The 21,347-nt window shown below is 35.7% G+C and overlaps 1 protein-coding gene and 1 long non-coding RNA gene across 9 annotated transcripts in view; one reads left to right on the top strand and one right to left on the bottom strand.

Moving 5' to 3' along the window:
* LOC106667923 (PQ-loop repeat-containing protein 1) overlaps positions 1–21,347 on the bottom strand; it is a 311,097-nt gene that overhangs the window by 175,742 nt on the left and 114,008 nt on the right. The window lies entirely within an intron of this gene.
* On the top strand, positions 1,932–19,406 carry LOC112126795. 8 transcript variants are annotated; one of them, XR_002910229.1, is made up of 4 exons: positions 1,932–2,016; positions 2,741–2,795; positions 18,737–18,880; positions 19,209–19,406. It is a non-coding gene; the product is annotated as an uncharacterized LOC112126795 (long non-coding RNA). The 8 variants fall into 8 exon arrangements; XR_002910233.1 differs by lacking the exons at positions 1,932–2,016; positions 2,741–2,795 and adding an exon at positions 4,047–4,114; XR_002910228.1 differs by lacking the exons at positions 1,932–2,016; positions 2,741–2,795 and adding an exon at positions 10,332–10,524.

Genomic DNA, 21,347 nt, shown 5'->3' on the forward strand with positions numbered 1-21,347 from the left:
CGTTTGTAAAGTCCCATTTTTTAGATTCTCAAAGTTCGATTACACGTCCGCCAGTGGATGTGCACATTTTTCCCCATGTCCACTTCCCGAACTTAAAAACAAAATCGAAGCTGTCAAGACCCATTTACTTAAATAAGTTGTTGTTTTCTGATATAATTGCATATAGACAGATTTGAAGTTTGTAGTCAGTTTGAGGTCAAAAATCAAAATAATTAATTATTGCCATTGACTATTGGCCCTAACGAGATAAACTATCACGAAAGGTCTACGTGTGTGTGCAACAAGTCGTATTTTTATCAGGTAGGCAATACGAGGATGTGAGCCAAGTTCGTGAGAGAGACATTCAACAAGTTGAATCGACAGGTCCCTTTTAATTTGCGACGGCCGTTCGGAAGAACTGTTGATAATGACTCTAATTGACGACAAACTCGCCGTGGGTCTTTTGGACAAATATTTCAACCCTGTGATTAAATCAGCAACTAGGTCGCATTAGTTTATCGTGTCCAGACGAAAAGGCCCATTATCAGAAAGACTTTTGTTTCAAGGTGGACGCCAAATGATAAAATTACTATCCTTTTTTATTAGATCAATATTTAATTACATTTGTAATATCTTTTTAAAAAAACTTATGACTGGCAATTAAATTTTTTGACGGTTTGAACCACAAACATGTAAAGTCTTGTTTGAAAAATTGTGCATTGGATTATCAAAGGTTGAATACAAATGAAGCCTTTAATTCAACCGATTTTAACTTTATTTTATTTTGGAAGATTTTTGCTTTAATTATAAGCGTCCTATACAGAAGTAATTTCAGAGTGAGAAATATTACATGTTTTTACAAATCTGTGTATTAACATCTAATTAATATTCTCATAATAAAGAGAAAAGAAACCGGCTAACATGAGGATGTACTCTGTATTCTGTCATATACAAACAGGTGACCTTCAGGCTTCAGACACAGATGGGTCATTGTTGGTTTGAACGCTCCCGTTTTCCATCTCTCCTCCCCATTGCTGACGTTGAGGTTGGAGTTCAGGCTACTCCAACGGATGAAAAACTGTGTTTCCTCTACATTCAACTGGTCATTGAGGTGATGATGGATCATTGTTTAATATATTTATTTCCAGGCCCTACTTCCTCTGGGATGGTAAGGAAAACGACGAAGCAGCTAAGGTCTCTCGCGTATCAAGAGCATTGCCGATAGGTACCCTCGGAGTGCCTGTCTCATAGAAGAAGGATCATCATCACACCATTAAGAATAGGCCATTCGATGTTGCCAAAGCCCGCTAAGAGTCCGGCATGCAGAGAAAGGTCGATATGTCCCATGTAATGTAGGGTGCGATTCCTTGGCTCAATAATGAGAGCGCGTAGGAAGGCCTCCCGATATAAAAATTGTGCTTGAGCACGGCAACGAATCTTTTGTTCCCCCTGTTCGGATTCTTAGAGGAAACAAGAATGTATTTATTAGCGTGAACGTAGTGTGTAATATTGGTGGCGTAATATTGAGTACTCATCGACCCCTAGTAGATTAGTTAGTTAGATATACAATAGGTGTAAAATCCTTTTTAAAAAGATAGTTCCTACTCACAGTAAGTTCTTACCTTTTAAATAGGATTGAACACCGCACTCCACCATTCATCATTTCTATAGGTGTAAAGGATGATGAAGGAATATAGAGTACTTCACCACCACTAAGTGCATGGTATACAAATAGGAAAGAATATATTTGAAATTGAGAATGAATAGGCTTATATTTAAGAAATTATTGCGTTTGGTGCTGAAATGATAGATGTTATTAGCACTTGGAGCCCGATCCCTGTGGCTGGACGAATAAGACTGAGATCTGATCCTGGACTGTCAACATCCGGGGTGGGTAATTCTCGAAGCCTGCCGGCCATTTATTAAACTACATAAAAACTTGCCATTGGACTGCGAGGACTGTTAGGCTCAACTCTGTGCACGCGTGAATGTATGCACATGCTTGTGAAGATTTGAACTTATATAAATCAGTAATCAGTATGTTTTCTTTTATTTCTACAATTTCTACTAAACAATTTTTAGTAATTAATAAAATATTAATAATTAATGATTAAATAAATATTAATTGTTTAATCAATGGCAGTAAGTTTTATTTCCTCTTGGCTTGATACTCTACAAATCGACTAGTTAAATAAATTTTAAAATAAAATAGTCCGTAACTATGCAAAAAAAAGTCTTTCGTCTAACGTAGGCCAAACTGGCTGAAAAGTTAAGAATCGTTCGTTGTCTGGAATAAAGGAAGGTGACCAAAATAAATAAAACAAACGACTATGATGGAAATTTGTGGTACACAGAACAGATAGTGCTTCAAGAATGTTCTAGAAAACTCTAGCAATATCTAAATCTAAATAAGTCTAGAAAGGGCTAGATAATAAAGGGGATTCATACATTTTATACGTAGGGGGCCAGGGTAGATGACGTCATTTGAATGTGTTCAGTTAGCATCAAAGGAAAAATATGGAATTTGAAAGAGCCCATCAATATTTATACATATTAGTATTATTATTCCAGATACATTCTATATAACATAATTATTTGTATATTTGATTTTAAAGAAGGTTTCTTATTATTAAACATTTTTGTATATGTAAAAATTTTGATTTTTTTGATCAATCCTCTATTTCCATATTTCAATTTTATTGTACATATAAAAAAATCGTTCATTAAAATTTTAGTTAATTTCTTTCATTCGTTCTTTTAGTTGTGCCTCTCCCTGCTTGTAACCTTGACTCCCCACTATTTGACGTCATTAACTGGTAAGTAATAATAATTATTTAAACTTTCACGTACTTAACCAACTAAAATTTAACTATGTTCCAACTAATATTGGTACTACTTTAAGTACAAATTTAAAAAAAAAAAGACGCATTTTATGTATACTTATTCAAAGAAAATCCAAATAATTTTTAACACTCAAAATGCAGGAAAAAGCATGTACTCATTTAAAAAAACCTCAGACGGCAGTTGTCCATGAGAGATTTTCCACTTCACAAATTACTTCAAAATGAGAAAGGCAAACTATTATTAATGTTATTATTAATATTATTACTCGCACAAACGCAGAAATAAAACTCAAAGGCAAAAAAATCAGCAAAGACATAACATACGTCGAACAGAGACAAACATAAACAAAGGAAGGTATCCTTATTTTTATTAATCCTCTTATAAGAGAAGAGTATAACGATACTTTGCAAAGATGAGCTTGACATAATGACGTCAAAAAATTTTATTAAACAAAGAAATAAAAAACGAAGGCCTTTAGCATACTATGGACAGAACAAGACCAACAACGCAACTTGCACATAAACAAAAAACAAGATGTTAATATATAAAATAAGCAAAGAAAAACAGTAGCAAAGATCTTTAACACACTACAGACAGCACTAAAGAAAAAACCAGGACATCGCCAGAAAAACAAGGTCTTAACATACAAAAAAACAAAGAAGAAAACACACGAAAAAATTCAATGTAGATAGAAACAAAATGCAAAGCTTTTTAGTACTACAAACATAAATAAATAAAGCACATGTACATTTATATAAAATAAGAAAAGAAAAAATGCATATAGACAGTCAAAATACGATACTCATACATTACAAACAACATAAAAAAAACGAAACCATCATAAAAACAAATAACCAAATATAATTTTGCTTACAGAGGAATTAAGAAATAATGTATAACATACAATAATAAACAATTAAAGACATTAAATAAATTCATAAACATAAAATAAACTTGTGTGGTGATTAGTGACCGTTAGCCAATGATTATCTGTCGATCGTTTTTTTTTCTAATCTTCAGTCTAAAATTTTCTAAAACCTACGACACACCAAACCGCACTTCACGATATCCAAATAATAAAATAAACTATTAATTTTTACGATATTCCAACAATTTGTACAATTTTTTAAAATAGTGTTTATTCAGAAGATACGTGCGTAAATCCGAATGACGTGAGCAGTAAGATAAAAATCACCTTGGTGAATGTCTGTCGTCGGCTCTCGGTCTAACATCCCGAATTTACCGTGTGGTTAGTGTCAAATTGGCTTTCATGACTTATCCTTTGTGCGGGGTAAGTGAGCAACGGACTTTACGAGATTAGGCTGTAAACCGTAGTAATTTAACCCTCATATTTCTTGCCTTGATATTAAGATACATCTTCGTTCTTTTTTATCTGAATAACTCGACGAAAGAACAACATTCTACGCCAACTGGGGAAACGTTTGTAACGTAATTTATTCTTCTGTATTTTTTTCAATTCAACCTTAAAAATGATAGATTTGTAGTGGGTCATTCGGTGTTATTTAATCATGGCGGGGCATCATAAAAATGAAACATAAATTTACAGGAGTAAGATCTTATTACACGAGTTTCATAAAATATTTTTATGTCTTCATGGCAAAAATATATTAAACCTCTGAACATTTCATTAAATTAAGGCCGTTATCATTGAATCTGTTGAATATTATATTTCGCCTTGATTCAATGCAACGAGGAAATAAATAGCAAATATTTTTATATATAACAAATTTGAATACAAGAAAAAGACATTTCGGTTGGTCCTTAAAATTCGGGAGTCCGATTAATGGCATCCCTTTCTCACCCTCTCTCACACTCACTCTCTCTCTCTCTCTCTCTCTCTCTCTCTCTCTCTCTCTCTCACGCACTCACACTCTCTTCCTCACTCTCGTTTTCTTTTTGTCCCTCTCTCACTCTCTCTCTGTCTTTCTCTCTCTCCCCCTCTTTTATTTTTTGTTTTTAATTGTAGTTATTGATAGTTGAAATCTTGCATCGTTTATAACACAGTTAAGTAGGTAAAATATTAAATATTTCACATTACTCGTTAAATTTAGTAAAACTGATTAAAGTTTTCTTGCTCTCATATTGTAAAATACATTGTAAATACCAAAGGCGTCTAAATCATAATAAATGTATACTGTAAACTGTATAACTCACATTAAGTATAACAACGGTCAAAGAGACCTAACGTTGCATGATTAAATAAAACTGTCAATTAATCAATCATTCAACCTCTTTCTTTATTTCTCTATCTCACTCCCTCTCTCCTTCACTCTCTCTCCTCTCTCTCTTTCCTCTCTCTCTCCTCTGTCTATCTTCTCTCTCTTTCCTCCATCTCTCTCACTCTCTCACTCTCTCTCTCTCTCTCTCACACGCACTCACCCTCTCCTCCTTGCACTATCTTTCTTTTTGTCCCTTTCTTACTCCCTCTCTCTCTCTCTTTCTTTCCCACTCTCTCTACTCTCCCCCTTTCCTCTCTCTCTCTCTCTCTCTTTCTCTCCCACTCTCTCTCCTCTCTCCCTTTCCTCTCTCTCTCCTCTCCCCCTTTCCTCTCTCTCTCTCTCTCTTTCTCTCCCACTCTCTCCTCTCTCCCTTTCCTCTCTCTCTCTCTCCTCTATCTATCTTCTCTCTCCTCTCTTTCGACCCTCTCTCTCTCTCTCTCCCATGCACTCACCCTCTCCTCCTTGTTCTCTCTTTCTTTTTGTCCCTTTCTTATTCCCTTTCTCTTTCACTTTCTCCCACTCTCTGTTTCTTGCTCTCCCTTTGTAAAATACATTGTAAAGACCAAACGCGTCTAAATCATAATAAATGTATACTGTAAACTGTATAACTCACGTTAAGTGTAAGAACGGTCAAAAGGACCTAACGTTGCGTGATTAAATAAAACTGTCAATCAAATAATCATTCAACCTCTTTCTTTTTGTCTCTCTCTCCTCTCTTTCTTCCCCCTCACTCTATCTTACTCTCTTACTCTCCCTCTCTCTCTCTCCCATTCACTCCTCTCTCCCTTTTCTCTCTCTCGCTCCTACCTCTCTTTTCTCTCTCCTCCCTCTCTCCCCTCCCTCTCTCCCCTCCCTCTCTCTCCTCTCTTTCTCTTCTCTCTCTCCTCCCTCTCTCCCCTCCCTCTCTCTCCTCTCTTTCTCCCCCCTCTCACTCTTACTCACCCTCTCTCTCTCTCTCTCCCATTCTCTCCTCTCTCCCATTCTCTCCTCTCTCCCTTTCCTCTCTCTAGCTCCTCCCTCTCTCCTCTCTTTCTCTTCCCCTCTCTCTACATTACTCTCTTTCTCTCTTTCTTTCTCTCACTCTCTCTCTCCCTCTCAGTCTCTCTCTCTCTCTCTCTCTCTCTCTCTCTCTCTCTCTCTCTGTCTCTCTCTCTCTCTCTCTCTCTCTCTCTCTTTCTCTCTTTTCGTGATGAATTCCAGGTTTAGGTTTCTGACCAGCATTTAATGTCGGCAATTTGCAATTGTTGTTGATTACAATTTTAAATGGATTATTCCTTACACGTTTAGCAGTCATAATTAACCATATTAATTATTTCAATAAATTATACTTTTTACGTAAAATCTTGGTTGAGTTGAAAAAGTCAGCGTCACGAGAGCGATTCAAAAATCGTCGTTTGAATTTGACTTTGTATGTAAAATTGACATCATGGACAAAATATGCCTACCACTAACTTACATATAGTTTATATCCCATCACTAATTTTCATCTACATGTCACTTCTTTTTCTTTTCTCACTGTACCTGTTTCCTTACAATTTTTCAACTAAAATAATTTCAAAGAACGTCGAAATATGCCTTTTAGTTAAACGCTAGAAAATTGGGATGAAATAATAAATTTGTTGAAGTTTTACGACCATCCTCCTTTCTCGAAGTTTTAAGAGCAGCCTCAGCGCCTTGTTATTCGTATAAGCGTATTTCCAGTTCCTTTTCTACTTACTTCGCCGGCACTGAAGTACTACTCCGCTACTCACATCGCGTTCAAATCTAATTTCGAGTATTTTAACACTTGGGCTGGCCCTATTAGCTAAAAATGACCGAATTGTCAAAATACACGCGGTTTTCACTATTGTGACGTCGTTCATTGAGGAAACCCATGTTTATAACATTCCTACCAATTTTTTTTTTTTTCATTTATAAGTTGAGGGTTTGTTAAATTATTTCCTTCTGTTAAAGAAATAAATAATGTTAACTGAAGCAGGTTGCAACACAATGACGCAATGTCGCCTTGGATTCCTTGATGCTTCCAGTTGAGTTTAATGAAATATCATCTATCAAAAGCTAGGCTGCTAAGAAAACACAAGAAACGATCAAAATAGATTTATAAACTTGAGAAAAAAAGTTCATTTTCAAAACATTTAACAAACAAACACATCGAGTCAGGCGTTTTTTCGTGCTTGTTCTTTTGAAGTTCGTATAAAAAGTCGACACGCCATCGAGATTATCTTGCGTATGGAGATCAAAAAGATTCTTGTCGTACTGAAATATTATAGCAATGCAATAGTCACCGCCTACTTGTATTTTGTGACATAAAGTCGATAAACCGGTCATCTCCGGTCCGCTCCTTCTCGCTCGTTCTAGTGGTAAAGGGTTTTTCAATAAACTGGCTTTGGTGATTCAAGGAAAATCGGCTGGAAAATGCAAGTGGTATCAGGTATCAGATTCATGCATATGTACCTCCCCGATGCTTTAGATTTTGAGTTTTGAGACAAACCTTCGCTAATAATTCGAGAAAACAAACAATAAACTAGCGAACCCTCAGGTGGAGGAGGAATTAACAAAACACTTTCATGAAGATACTTTCTACCTCGTTTGACCCCTTTTTATTAACATTGCCTTTCCCCAATGTGGTAAAAATGTGCATGAGTCAGAATTATTTTCTAATTTTTCCTAATACTTTTCCATTTGGAAGAATCTTCGTGTTCTAACATAATAAAACAGAAGAAAATCGTATGGTAAGTACATTTATGCTAAAATAACTCTATAGCCAAAAACCATAAACATCATACAGAATCATGGTCAGTATGCCATTTCCGTCTATAACACACCATAATTTTATATTTCATCGAATATGAAATTATTTAAAATTCATGACAAAATCTAAAGAACATGGTTTATCAGTGAAAGGACGAAGAGTGAAACGCCAAGAATTCCTTGAACCTTACTTATGCCAAAGAGTTTCTCAAGAGCAAATATCCACTGCTGCAATAGGATTCGTGAAAATTTACTGACCTTTTCGTGCAGCTATCGCAGTGTCGGGGTGGAAATTTTAATCTACGCCCACCTACCCTTCGTACGTATATGTTTTTACCAACACTCTTCAAACCCCACTAATAATAGCAGAATTATTTTTAGGAGAACAACGACGATTTGTGAACAAACATACTACTTATGTATGTTTCAATATAAGTCAAAACTAATATAAAACTATCGTGAAAAACATGTTATTTCCAATAAAATACCTATATATATATATATNTATATATATATACAAATCGAAAAATCACTTAATGCAAAACATAATATATTCAACAAAAACTATTTCAAAAACATCGTATTAGGAACATTTAATTAATTAAAATAATTACAATAAATTCTCATTGAAATCCTCCCTTGATGACTCCCTTTCGAATGAGTTGTCATTAAAATTATAAATACCACACATTAAAATTATCAATATTCTTTACGTTCTCAAAAATATTAGTCATTATACTGGTCATAAATATTGTAATTTTAAAAATCATAGAACATAGAATGTATATACATCATAATTTTTTTTTATATTTAAAAATATATATTTACTAATGATTATGCTACTCATAAAACTACATTTGAACATACTTATGTTTCTTTAATAACTCATCAAATCAAGCAACCTAGTATACAATGTGATTTATTTCGTTATTAATTTTTGTAAAGTGTTTTTTTTACTATTATAAATTATTAATACTCACACACCCACACAGAATGAACGAATATCGTTTTATTTAAATAAAAAGTCACAAATTTAGGTCACAAAAAACTTTTATTAAAGGTAACCAGAAAATACATCAATGATTATTTTAAATTGCTATGTCTTAAACGTAAGTACAGGATACTATATATTCATGTTTTGAAAGACAAAACTACAAAACTAATTATTATAAATTTATAAATACACAAAAATATCTCGAACTACGATATTGCACATAAAAATGCGTACGGTTCTTTAAATGTTATAGGCAAATAATAAATATAATTCTTTAAACTAAGTAAGTATTGTAATAAATATAAACACTTCTCTTGTCATACCATACAATGGTTGATCTTTTTAGTGAATCAGTGATTTTTAAAAATTATTCTTAAAAGTAGATATTGTTTTATTTAATTTTATGTGTAGAGATAAATTATTACAAAGTTGTATAGATTAAGAAATAAATTAATTATAGATAGAGATAAATAGATAGAGAAAGACTGTCTGAGTGAAACGCAGACACAGTCAGAGAGATACAGGTAAGGGTAAAGGGAAGTAATGGAAGCACAGGTTGGGGGGAGTGAGAGAGAGCGAGTGAGTGAGGGGTTGAGAGGGAGATGGTGAGGGAGTGGGTGAGAGGGGAGGGAGAGGGAGAGAGGGGAGGGATAGAGANGAGAGAGAGAGAGAGAGAGAGAGAGAGAGAGAGAGAGAGAGAGAGAGAGATTATATTAAAGACAATATCTAATTTGGCTGACTGAACCATCAAGAGTTTGATAGTTAGAAAGAACACAACGGAGAGAGAGAGAGAGAGAAAAACAGAGAGACAGAGATAATAAAGAGAGAGAGAAGAAAGAAAGAAAGAGAACGGAGAACTGAGAGAAAGAAAAGAGAGAGAAAAACAGTGAGAGAGAGAGAAAGAGAGAGTGAGAGAGAGTGGGATTGAGGGCGGGAGGGAAGTTAAAGAGAGATGTCTTTCAAACAGAAATGCAGTGGGAAATGAATGAATAGAAAAGGAAAATATTTTTATTTATTATTAATACAATCTTCTTATATTAACGAAAATATCTTTTACTCATTAATTGATTTAAAAAAATTTCATTTTAAGTTTTCTATTGCAGAAACAATCAGGCTGACTGAACCATAATATATTTCTATATCTGATATATAGAAAAGGGTGTGAGTGTGTGTGTGTGTGTGTGTGTGTGTGTGTGTGTGTGTGTGTGCGCGCGTGCGTGCGTGCGCGACTGTGTGGCGAGTGCGAGAGAGAGAATGAAGTAAATAGAAAGATAAAGAAGGGAGGTATTACGAGATAGAGATATTAAACAACAACGATTTGACGTACCGATGTTATTTTATTTTTATTTTTGTAAATTAAAAGATATCAAAGATTTCCGCGAGAAAAAAGAAAAAAAAATCTCATGAACACTGTGTAGCTTATTTTCAATTTTTTTATTATTATAAAATGGCCTTCAACCACTAATAATAATAATAAAAAATTGAAAATAAGCTACACAGTGTTCATGAGGTTTTTTTTTTCTCGCGGAAATCTTTGATAGTTGATAGTGATCGTTGATCTTTGACCGTTCAAGTATTTTCAATTAAAAAAAGTAAGTGTGGCAAAAAAAAGTAAAAATCGTATAAATGAGCAGCAAAGTTGCCGTAGCCGCGACCAACGGCGGCAGACGCCCACGTCCAGTTGCAACAAAAGCAGGACACTTGTTGAGCGATTAGGTAGGCCTTGAATATATGTGTGTTGTGTGCATCCCCGCTCCACGTGGTCGGAAGGGAATATCTCACGTGGTGTTCACCCCTACGACGCGGGAAAAAATTTTTATTTGTTTGTTTCATTGTTCACCTATTGATATTTGGACGAATCGGTTGTTGTTGGATGGTGGGGAGGTTTGTATAAAAGTTAGTTATTTTTTTGGCTTTGAGAGAGAAGGTTGGATTAAAGTAGTATGAGAGAGAAAGCGAGTGTTGCTACATCTGCTCCGTTCGTTTTTCTCGTCGGGAGTTATATTAAAAGACGGCAAACCTTTATAAAAATGCGGCTTTGTTTTGTACATCCTTGAAATTGTTTATAAAATTTTGCAATTTTTATCAGGTTTTGATTCTAAAGAGGCCATTGTACTCTAGAAAGCACGGTCAATGATCTTGTTAATAAATAAGGAAACAAATGGACAAAAAAAAGGACGCGTCTAAACGGATTTAACGGAACACACTGTACATATTTAATACGTGAAAATAAATAGAAATAAAAAAGTAAATTTGAAATACAAAAAACGTTGAAAAAAATTCTGTCGCCCTGGGAGAAAAGTGAATTTTCCTTTTTGAAATAATTGTAATCAGTCGTGCCAACAGCGAGAAACAAAACCGATGCCGGCCCGGCGGATCAATAACCGTTGTGGTGGGGGGCGGCGAGAGGCTAAAAGAGGACGGCGCCTTGGAGCGAGGCTAGGTCATGACGTCACGAGGGTCCCCCCGGCCCGCCGACGACGAGTACAACTTCCCACCGAAGAAATTCAAAAATCCCATCCACGATAAAACCTTTTATCCGCGTGGATTTTAATCCGCCTTGGTTGTATTTTTTTTTCTTTCGGGACCCTCGATCATCTCTTTTATCCGATCAGCTTTTCTTCCAGTGTTGATGAATGAGGAAAACGATCATCGCGTCGTCCATTTGCGGAAGGGGGAGGGAGTTTATAAAGGACGTTTATAAAAATTTCATACAAATAGAATAAATTTACAAAAAAGTATTAAAATGAGGGTATAAATTTCAAATCAAATCGTAGTTTTACTACCACATTTCTCATCCGTGAGTAAAAATGAGATCCACGTTTCACCCACCTTTGCGCATTGTTTACACGTTAGCGGCAAAATTGCCCTTTTGATTTTTGGAAGGGGCGCCTTTACGATTTTTTTAAGGTAGTCGTTTACAAAACTGCTGAATATTATTTGGGACAATTCAATTATTATAATTTATAATATTCGATTATTATAAATTATGATTGTTTGGAAATCGTAAAATGTGGTCAGGTGTGACGTAGGGTTTAGAAAAACATTTTCTTTATCGTGCCAACGTTTCGATCTTTATAGAGATCATCTTCAGGGCTCAAACTGGCACCCTCAACACGACACACAAGAATGACACATCCGGAAAACAAACACTTTTGAGCCTTGAAGATGATCTCAATAAAGATCGAACGTTGGCACGATAAAGAAAATGTTTTTCCAAAACCTACGTCACGCCAGACCGCATTTCACGATTTCCAAATAATAATTAACTAACGGTCACTGAACACCACTCGTTATAATTTATTGCATGTATAATATTTTCGAAATTTTAACATTGCAAAATATTTTGGAGAGGGTACAGCATTGAATTTGTTGTTTTTCCAACAATGACAAATTTACAACAAATATTAAGACTATTGATATCATTATCACATTTTTGGGGTTATTACTTGTCCTAAAACATCAATACGATGCCAGCTAAAATGATATTTTTATTGAAAGTTTCATCTGTTTTTAATGTTTAATCGGCCTAAAAACTCAAAAGAAAAATTAATCTTTTAAGAATTTAATATTACCAATATTAAATTCATTAGATTTCGTGGTCCGATTGACCAAATAGCCTCTTTCAGTTAATTGATCTTTATGTAAGGTATTGGTCGAGATAAAAAAAGTCAGTGTCACGAGCGGGATTCGAACCCACGACTTTCGGCTAAATACGCAGCTGCTCTACCACTTGAGCTATCGTGACTTCGATCCACTCGCGGACACCAATTTTCCCTCCTTTTTGCCATTTTTCAAAAGGTGGGTTGAGATGGGAAGTTGGTGTCCGCGGGTGGATCGAAGTCACGATAGCTCAAGTGGTAGAGCAGCGGCGTATTTAGCCGATGGTCGTGGGTTCGAATCCCGCTCGTGACACTGACTTTTATCTCAACTAAAACCTTAATTATTTGTAAAGAAAGTTAAGTAGGTCAATATAATGTTTGTTTTCATAGTAATATCCCTCTCCATCACCTAATTAGAAATGGACTGGCTAATGTTAGATTATAAAACCTTTTTATCTGAACCAATACCTTACATAAAGATTAATTAATTATAAATATCATTCCTATGTTTGCAGAATGCCTAAACATACAAATATTTTAGATTAATCCAATAAGTAAAGTCATTTTAGCCACCATAGTATTGTTGGTTTTTAGCTCTCAAACTCCCAAAAAAATGTATTGAGATGTCATTCCTCTAATTATAACATGGATATCACACAAAACCCAAATAATAGATGTTGTGGTCATTGTTTAATAACTTAATGAAATGTTTACTAGTAAACAGGAAAACTGCCCTTTTCTCTTTTGCCAGGGGTGCCTTTGCAATTTCCATTTTCAAGGCAGACTTATACAAAACACTGCTTGAATATTATTTGAGCCAATTAAATTATTACAGTGACATTACTACACTTTACTGCAGGGCTTCTCAAACTTTTAATCCAGCGGACCCCTTTCACAGAACAAAAGGTGGACCCCTCAGATTCAAGTATTTACAATTGTATATTTATAGTATGTATTGAATTAAAGTTTTATAATCTAACATTAGCCAGTCCATTTCTAATTAGGTGATGGAGAGGGATATTACTATGAAAACAAACATTATATTGACCTACTTAACTTTCTTTACAAATAATTAAGGTTTTAGTTGAGATAAAAGTCAGTGTCATGAGCGGGATTTGAACCCACGACCATCGGCTAAATACGCCGCTGCTCTACCATATGGACTATCGTGACCTCAATCCACTCGGGCACTAACTTCCCATCTCAACCCCACCTTTTATATTTTCCCTCCTTTTTGCCATTTTTCAAATGTCGTGTAATCAATTTGATTTTCGGCGACAAATGAAATGGCCACGGAGAGCTTTAGTAAAGTATACTTCATTTAAACTTATTAAATTCACTAGTTTTCCTGGTCCGCTTGACCAATTAATATCTTTCAATTAATTATGGTTTTTAGTTGAGATAAAAAATTCGGTGTCACGAGCGGGATTCGAACCCACGACCTTCGGCTAAATACGCCGCTGCTCTACCACTTGAGCTATCGTGACTGCGATCCACTCGCGGGCACCAACTTACCATCTCAACCCACCTTTTGAAAAAGGGGAAAAAGGAGAGAAAATTGGTGTCCGTGAGTGGATCTATCAGTATCACAACTTTAGATGCTAATGACAAAGTTCACTCCTTTCAAAGAAAAATCCAGTTTTGAGTTAAATCCGTTGAGAAGGAATAGGTAGAGTTTTCCTATGTTAAATGACTTTTTAAAATATAACAAACTGGAGCTTGCGGACAGCACTTGATTGATGAAATAAGTGAACGCCTTCGAAGTTGGTGGATGTCCTTTGAGTACTACTTCCCAACAGCTTCAGATACAATGCTGGAAGACCATTGATGGGTGATCAAACCGTTTTCAATTTCGACAAAGCCGACTATCTTCAAATGAATATGAATTTTTGATTGACATTACTTCAGACTCCACCTTGAGATTTACATTCGAGTCAGATTTTTACCCCTATTTTGGACTCCGTCTGGAAACCAAAAAATTTCAACCCCTTGATGAAAAAGCAAAACGTGTTCTTCATCAATTTGCTGTATCTACCTAAGCGAATCTGGATTTTCTAGCTATACAGCCGCCAAAACTAAACACCGAAGATGTCTAGATGCTGAACCCGACATCCGTCTCCAGCTATCAAAAATTAAACCCAACATATCCAAATTGTGCAGGTTAAAACAACCTCGCTCTACCTATTAATTCATTAATAATTAACGTTAAAGTTACTACTTTTGAAATTAACTCGAGTTTTACACACCTATTGATACCGTTCTGTCCAATTGGTTGATTATTGATTTTTGTGTTCCCGATTTTGTAAATAAATTCACTAATTTCGTGGTCCGCTTGACCAATTAATATCTTTCAATTAATTAAGGTTTTTAGTTGAGATAAAATAGTCAATGGCACGAGCGGGATTCGAAAAATGGCAAAAAGGAGGGAAAATTCAAAAGGTGGGTTGAGATGGGAAGTTAGTGTCCGAGTGGAACGAGGTCACGATACCTCAAGTGGTAGAGCAGCGGCGTATCTAGCCGAAGATCGTGGGTTCGAATCCCGCTCGTGCCATTGTCTTTTTTATCTCAACTAAAAACCTTAATTAATTGTAATATATTAATTGGTCAAGCGGACCACGAAATTAGTGAATTTTATATAATGTTACATTTGAAACTTATTTTAGGGAGAAAGTCTAAATAAACACATCTATTGAATATTATCGTTATATTTAGGGGGTTTGATTTGTAGAATAACGTCACGACAGCTGCGAAATTATCTTATTTATTTAAAGTTTCTGTCTTTATATCCCATCACCACCAGTCTACAATGCATGTTTAGACAGCCAACAAGCGTAAAACCAGGATTATAATGTTAAATTCTTTATAAGATTCATTTTCCTTCTGTGTTCACAGACTTTAAACACACATATTACAGGTTTTTGGTGATAGGATGTAAAGTCCAAAATGTTCAATCAATGAAATAATTTTAGTTGCTATTGTTCTTTTTTAAACACTAATACCCTCATAAAGTGATTTAGAAAGTTATTCTTCCAATTATACCATGGATGACACATAAAACGAAATCTCTTTGAATTTTTCTTCTTCTACAAATAGCAAATTTACAACAAATATTACAACTATTTATTATTATCATATTTTTGGGCTATTGACTTGTCGTAAAACATCACCATGGCAGCTAAAATTATTTTATTTATGGGAGTTTCAGCGATCTACAACATATTTTTTTTAATCGCCTAAAAACGCAGAAAAAACACGAATCTTATTAACAATTTAATATTAAAAACATAATTCTGTGTTTGTAGACTGTCTGAACAAACAAATAGTTTTTAATTTTTATATGACAATTAATTAAGGTTTTTAGTTGAGATGAAAAAAAGTTAATGGCACGAGAGGAATTCGAACCCACGACCTTCGGCTAGATACGCCGCTGCTCTACCACCTGATCTATCGTGACCTCGATCCACTCGGACATCAACTCCCCTTCTCAACCCCACCTTATGAGTTTTCCCTCCTTTTGCCATTTTTCAAGTTGATGTCCGAGTGGTTCGAGGTCACGATAGCAGTTCAGTTACAGCACTGAACTGTACTTGGTCATTGGGCATCATCCCCAATATACTTAATCTCTGCTGTAATACCTCAGGGTACTGTTCTGGCCCCCACACTGTACCCCTTACACACCTGACCTCCCATCCCATTCTCACACGACCACGATATCCTTGGAGACAATACAGCAATCCTTTCATGTTCTGAACCAGTCATTTCCACTCCAAACCTTCATCGACATTTCACCTTAGTGGTGTCTTGATGTGAAAATAAAACAATAAAATTCAACCCGGAAAAATACACCCACATAACTTTCCCTCTACGAAAAAATCCCTGCTCCAGTTCTCGCTTCTTACCAATCTCTTACGTAGCTTACAATGAATAAATAGTTTGAATAGTTTAATATTCGGTTATATAATTAGCATATATAATATTTTTTCTATATTAAAAACTGCAGTACCCGTCCAGTTTTTATCAGAAATATAAGCTCCAGCCAGTTATGCTATACAGTACATCCAATACACCTACCCATTTAACCCAAGTTTACCATGAATTGTGTGGTGATTAGTGACTGTTAATCGATAATTATTCAGAAATCGTGAGATGCGGTCTGGTGTGATGTAGGTTTAAGACAGCAAATTCTTACTGGCACCCTCAACACGACACGCATGAATGGCACAATTACACCGAAGACAATCACTTTGAGTGAGTAGAAATACTTTGATTGAATATAAAAAATATATTTTGCATGGTATAAATTCACTTTTCCACATCCTAAATGTATTTGTTAAATGTAAACAATGTTTGTAAATCCCAGGCCCTGAAGATGATCTCAATCAAGATCGAAACGTTGGCACGATAAAGAAAATGTTTTTCTGAAACCTACATCACACCAGACCGCATCTCACGATTTCTGAATAATTAAATGAATTAATGAATTATTTGAGCACTACGCTGTTTTCTGTATGATTGCACATCCCAAAACCCAACAACGATGAATATAACAGTCATAAATAAAAGATATTGTTAGCAATAATATTCTTAAATTTAAATCCACAACAATTACCAGCGATCAAAATTAGCTGTCACTACATGTGTATAACAAAATACCATAAAATATATTGAGTTCGGTTCATAATAGATCCTTGTTTGTATATGATGATTGATTACATTCTTTACTTAGGAATATCAAGGAAATGGGCGAAAAATACCATAAAATTATATATGGGTTTTTCATTACGAAATGGATTTTATATATTTGTTTCGCGTTTATGAACCGTTGAGTGTCGAAAAACTGGATCGAACTTGGGAAAACTCAAGCCTACCAGCATTTCCGTGTACCATCTCTCATAATAAAGATGTATAAATGACAAAATGTTGTTGTATACACTGTGCATTGAGTCTTTATGAAGCGTGAAGTGATGTCTTGCCCCGGCAAGGGGTACAGACTGACAGGAAAAACGTAAAGCTCTATTTGCTCTAAGTCCTCTTAGAACATGTTGAACATCAACACTGAAAACAATGTAAAACCTCTTGTTTACGTTTCACAACAGCGTAGAGTGAAGAAATATGACAACGGGAAGCGTTGGAGGAAAAATAGGGCGAAAATAGGCGGACTGATTACTGTTCCAACTGCTGTTACTTAACTGTACCTGAAGGTGATAGAATAATCAATTCAATCTTCGTTAAGTTAATCTCATCAGATTAACGGATTAGATTATTCATCCACGTAAATTTAAACCCATTGTATAAGCTTGATGATAAAATATTAAATGCATTTATTGTTATCTTTCATTTGTTTTTGTTTGAGGCATTTTCGGTTTGTAGTATCAGTGAAGATGATGAATGTGGAGGTGTTTTTTTTTTTTTAGGTCTCTCTATCCCAGTATTAAAAGGCATATCTCTTTTTATCACCCTATTCTTCTATTAAAAAATAACAATTTAAGTGTTTACGTACACAATATACATTAGATAAATGTATTTTGACTGAAATTATATCGTGTTGACGTAAATACTAACAATGACTAAAATTAAAGAAAATGAAGATCCGTTTGTTTACATGTTACTGATTATCTTATTATTATTTATTTCTTATATGTAAACATTTTCATGGCATATTCAATGTTATTTCATACTATTTAAGTCTGTTTTTGCTTTTTTTATCCCAATCTGGAAGATAAAGGATTTGGTGGAATCGTAGGGACAAATCAACTAACCTCTCCTTTGAATACGAATAGGTAAATTTTAAATTGAAACTAGACCAAACAAATTCTCCATTAAAAATTACTTGCAACAGTAAACAAAATCGTTTTCCTCCTCGCCGACGTTCGTATTTCTTTGGTGACGCGGCAATAATCGTTGTACTAGTGCAGGGTCATCTACCTCACCCACCATATCGCCGTGCAAGGGCGCCTTCGGTTTGCTTCCAGTGAAGGCCGTAGCGAAAAATGTTTAAACAAATATATAAACTTCTGACTAGGTAGTCAACTCGGAAATCTATCCAGAAAGATTTTAATTATATGCCATTCTTTCAATTAACTAATTGAGGTTCGACGGGGAACTCGATATTCCGCCATCGGACCACTCACACTAGACAACACAAACTAGGTGCACAAAACTACCGGAATACAATAAACGCAATAAAACAAATCTTTATCCTTCAAGAAATCAGGTTTCCAAGGGCCACCTATCGTCAGTGCTCTTGATACGTGAGAGCTTCTCTGCCAACCAGGCCCACCGACGCTGCCATCTTCTACTAATCATGTTTTTTATTCTATTTTTAGTGTCTGAGGGCCGGATCGCAGTGGATAGGTCCGGAGGTTTGGATTTAGCCGCCTTGTCCGTCTTTTCGTTATCCTCCATACCTATCTGTCCGGGTACCTAGACGAAAATCACCGTTTGCAAGCTATGGAGGCTGATTAAAACAAGTATGTAAATGAATTCTTTTATTAGATAATCCATTTACGTTCTCTCTGTAATCGAGATTACACGACATTTGAAAATGGCAAAAAGAGGGAAAATTCGGTTGTAGGTTGAAAGTTGGTATCCGAGAGGATCTAAGTCACGATGGCTCAAGTGGTAGAGCAGCGGCGTATTTAGCCGAAGGTCGTGGGATCGAATCCCGCTCGTGACACTGACTTTTTTATCTCAACCAAGACCTTAGAAAGAATAATTAATTGATTATTAGATAATATTGTTATATTTATGCATGTATTATCGTAATATTATTGTTTGTTGTGTTTATTACTATTATAGATACGTATTAATAAATGAGGAAAGACAGAATGGAAAAAAGTACCATTTCATGGTCGATTGGTCTGCGGTCGGTTGATGACTTGGATCTACGAGGAAGGTGCCGAAATCAAGCTTGAAGAAACAAACGGGACTCATGAAACAATGTAAAAAAAAAGTTTTATTACAAAAATTAATAAAAAGTATTAACAATAAAACGTCCTTAAATGTGTAAATTTTAACGAGTTGGATGAATTTTTAAAACTACCTTTTGCGCGGATCTTTTTCGCACCGAACAAATGTTGCCTTGCAATGTTTATGAAAGAGATTAGAGGCAAAATCTCAAATAATTTAATTTCATTAAAAAAAAGGACCTCTGCCAAATTAACTCCAAAATATTAACTACTTAAAACTGTTTACCGTAAGAAAATAACAATATCACTGACATACCTTACTCCTTATTTCTTCAAAGTTGGTGCTGAATTGCAAAACTAAACTAAACAGGTTAAGTGTGCAAAACAAAGTCATCCTCTGCTGATTTCCAGGACATGTGGGAGTAGAGGGCAGCAAGAGATCGAACGCCCTTGCAAGGAAATGGGCTGCTATACCGCTGATAGGTCCTGTGCCGTTCTATGGCATATGGATTCACACGATCGATGAGCACCTTAGACTAAAGGACAGAAAGAAAATAAGGGAATTATGGATTGACTCATTTGACACAAGAACCTTCAAAACAACTGAACGCATCAAAGCAGGAAAAACTTGGATTCCTGATAGGACACTGCAGACTGAATGTACATCTAAAGAAGATTGGTATAACCCAAGACGTGCAAATTCTGCAAAGAAGCGGATGATGCACCAAAACACCAACTAACAGACTGTGGCGCACATTTTCCGTGTGTTTTGGGATGCACAATATAACTATTGAAGAAAATGAACCACTGAAACCGGGCATACTAATGAAATTTCTTGATGAACTAGAACTCACTGGTGTGCGTGCCATAAACGCAGAAGGGGTAATAGCTCTTAAAAGGTACAGTATAATATTAGCTCTTCCTGACCTACCAGGATAATCCTTGTTGTTTTTTTTTTTCGAAACACCGGCATCCCAAGTGTGGTTGCCACATATAGTTCCCGCTAGATGCCACTACCGCTTATAGAATGTTCTCGCCCTCCACTCTGCAGTCAATCAGAGTAGAGTCCTTTCGAATATAAGCAGGGGGCACTGCCCCACCGAAATTAGACTCGTCAACTCGACGAGGTCTCGCTTATACCTCAAGACTCGTAGGAGACTCGTAGACGAGCTCTCACAAATCACTAATGGAACACCGTTATCGACATCGACCACGACGACAGCAAGGGTACCACAGCATCAGCGTGATTCTTGCCTTCTCTACACAGCCGACTTGGCTAAACACGCCAATTGCTGCACTCGGTTAATTGTTGCACACGAGTCCCTTCAGCCATTGTGGAGTCAACCGACTCACGGCCCCGGACCTTAGCCAACGGCTTACTCGGTCACAGACCAGCACCAACAGTACCACACACACAGTCTCGATCCATTGTCTCAACGCTACTAAACAACACCGGCCTTTTAAGGGCCACTAAAACTCCCAGTTACTAAACCGAGGTACCCATACAACCTCGTATTTGAAATACTCTCGTAAAAATAAGTAAATATTATTTTTTTTAACTAAGGTATTTCCACTACGAAGTTATATGAACCCGTGTTTTTAAAAAAAAGCCCCTTTGTAAATATGTCGAATGCAGGGCCGCTGGAATCGAACTTCGGACCTTTCTTGCTGCAATGAGCGCCATGTGAACGATTAAGCCATTGCGCCCTATATAATTTAATAAACATTATATAAAAATCCCACAAACATTTTATTTGTACTTCATTTTTTCTAAGTGAGGATATAAATTTAATAATGAAAATAAATATCTGCAAATGGAAACTCACATCATCCGTTGAGGTCGATGGTGTAACTGTACTCTTTTTTGAATAATAATGAAGTGCTTTACCTCATCGACGCAGAAAAGGTACTAGTATGGCATTAGTTATAATATTTTAAAATATGCATGAAAATGTCTGTTTTGGCGTTCAAAGTTTCAGACATTTTGCTCAACCTTGTCAACCTCATATCTTTAACCTATAATAATGGT

The sequence above is a fragment of the Cimex lectularius genome, unplaced genomic scaffold (assembly GCF_000648675.2).
Source record: "Cimex lectularius strain Harlan isolate CLEC.00 unplaced genomic scaffold, Clec_2.1 scaffold120, whole genome shotgun sequence".
Lineage (NCBI taxonomy): Eukaryota > Metazoa > Arthropoda > Insecta > Hemiptera > Cimicidae > Cimex > Cimex lectularius.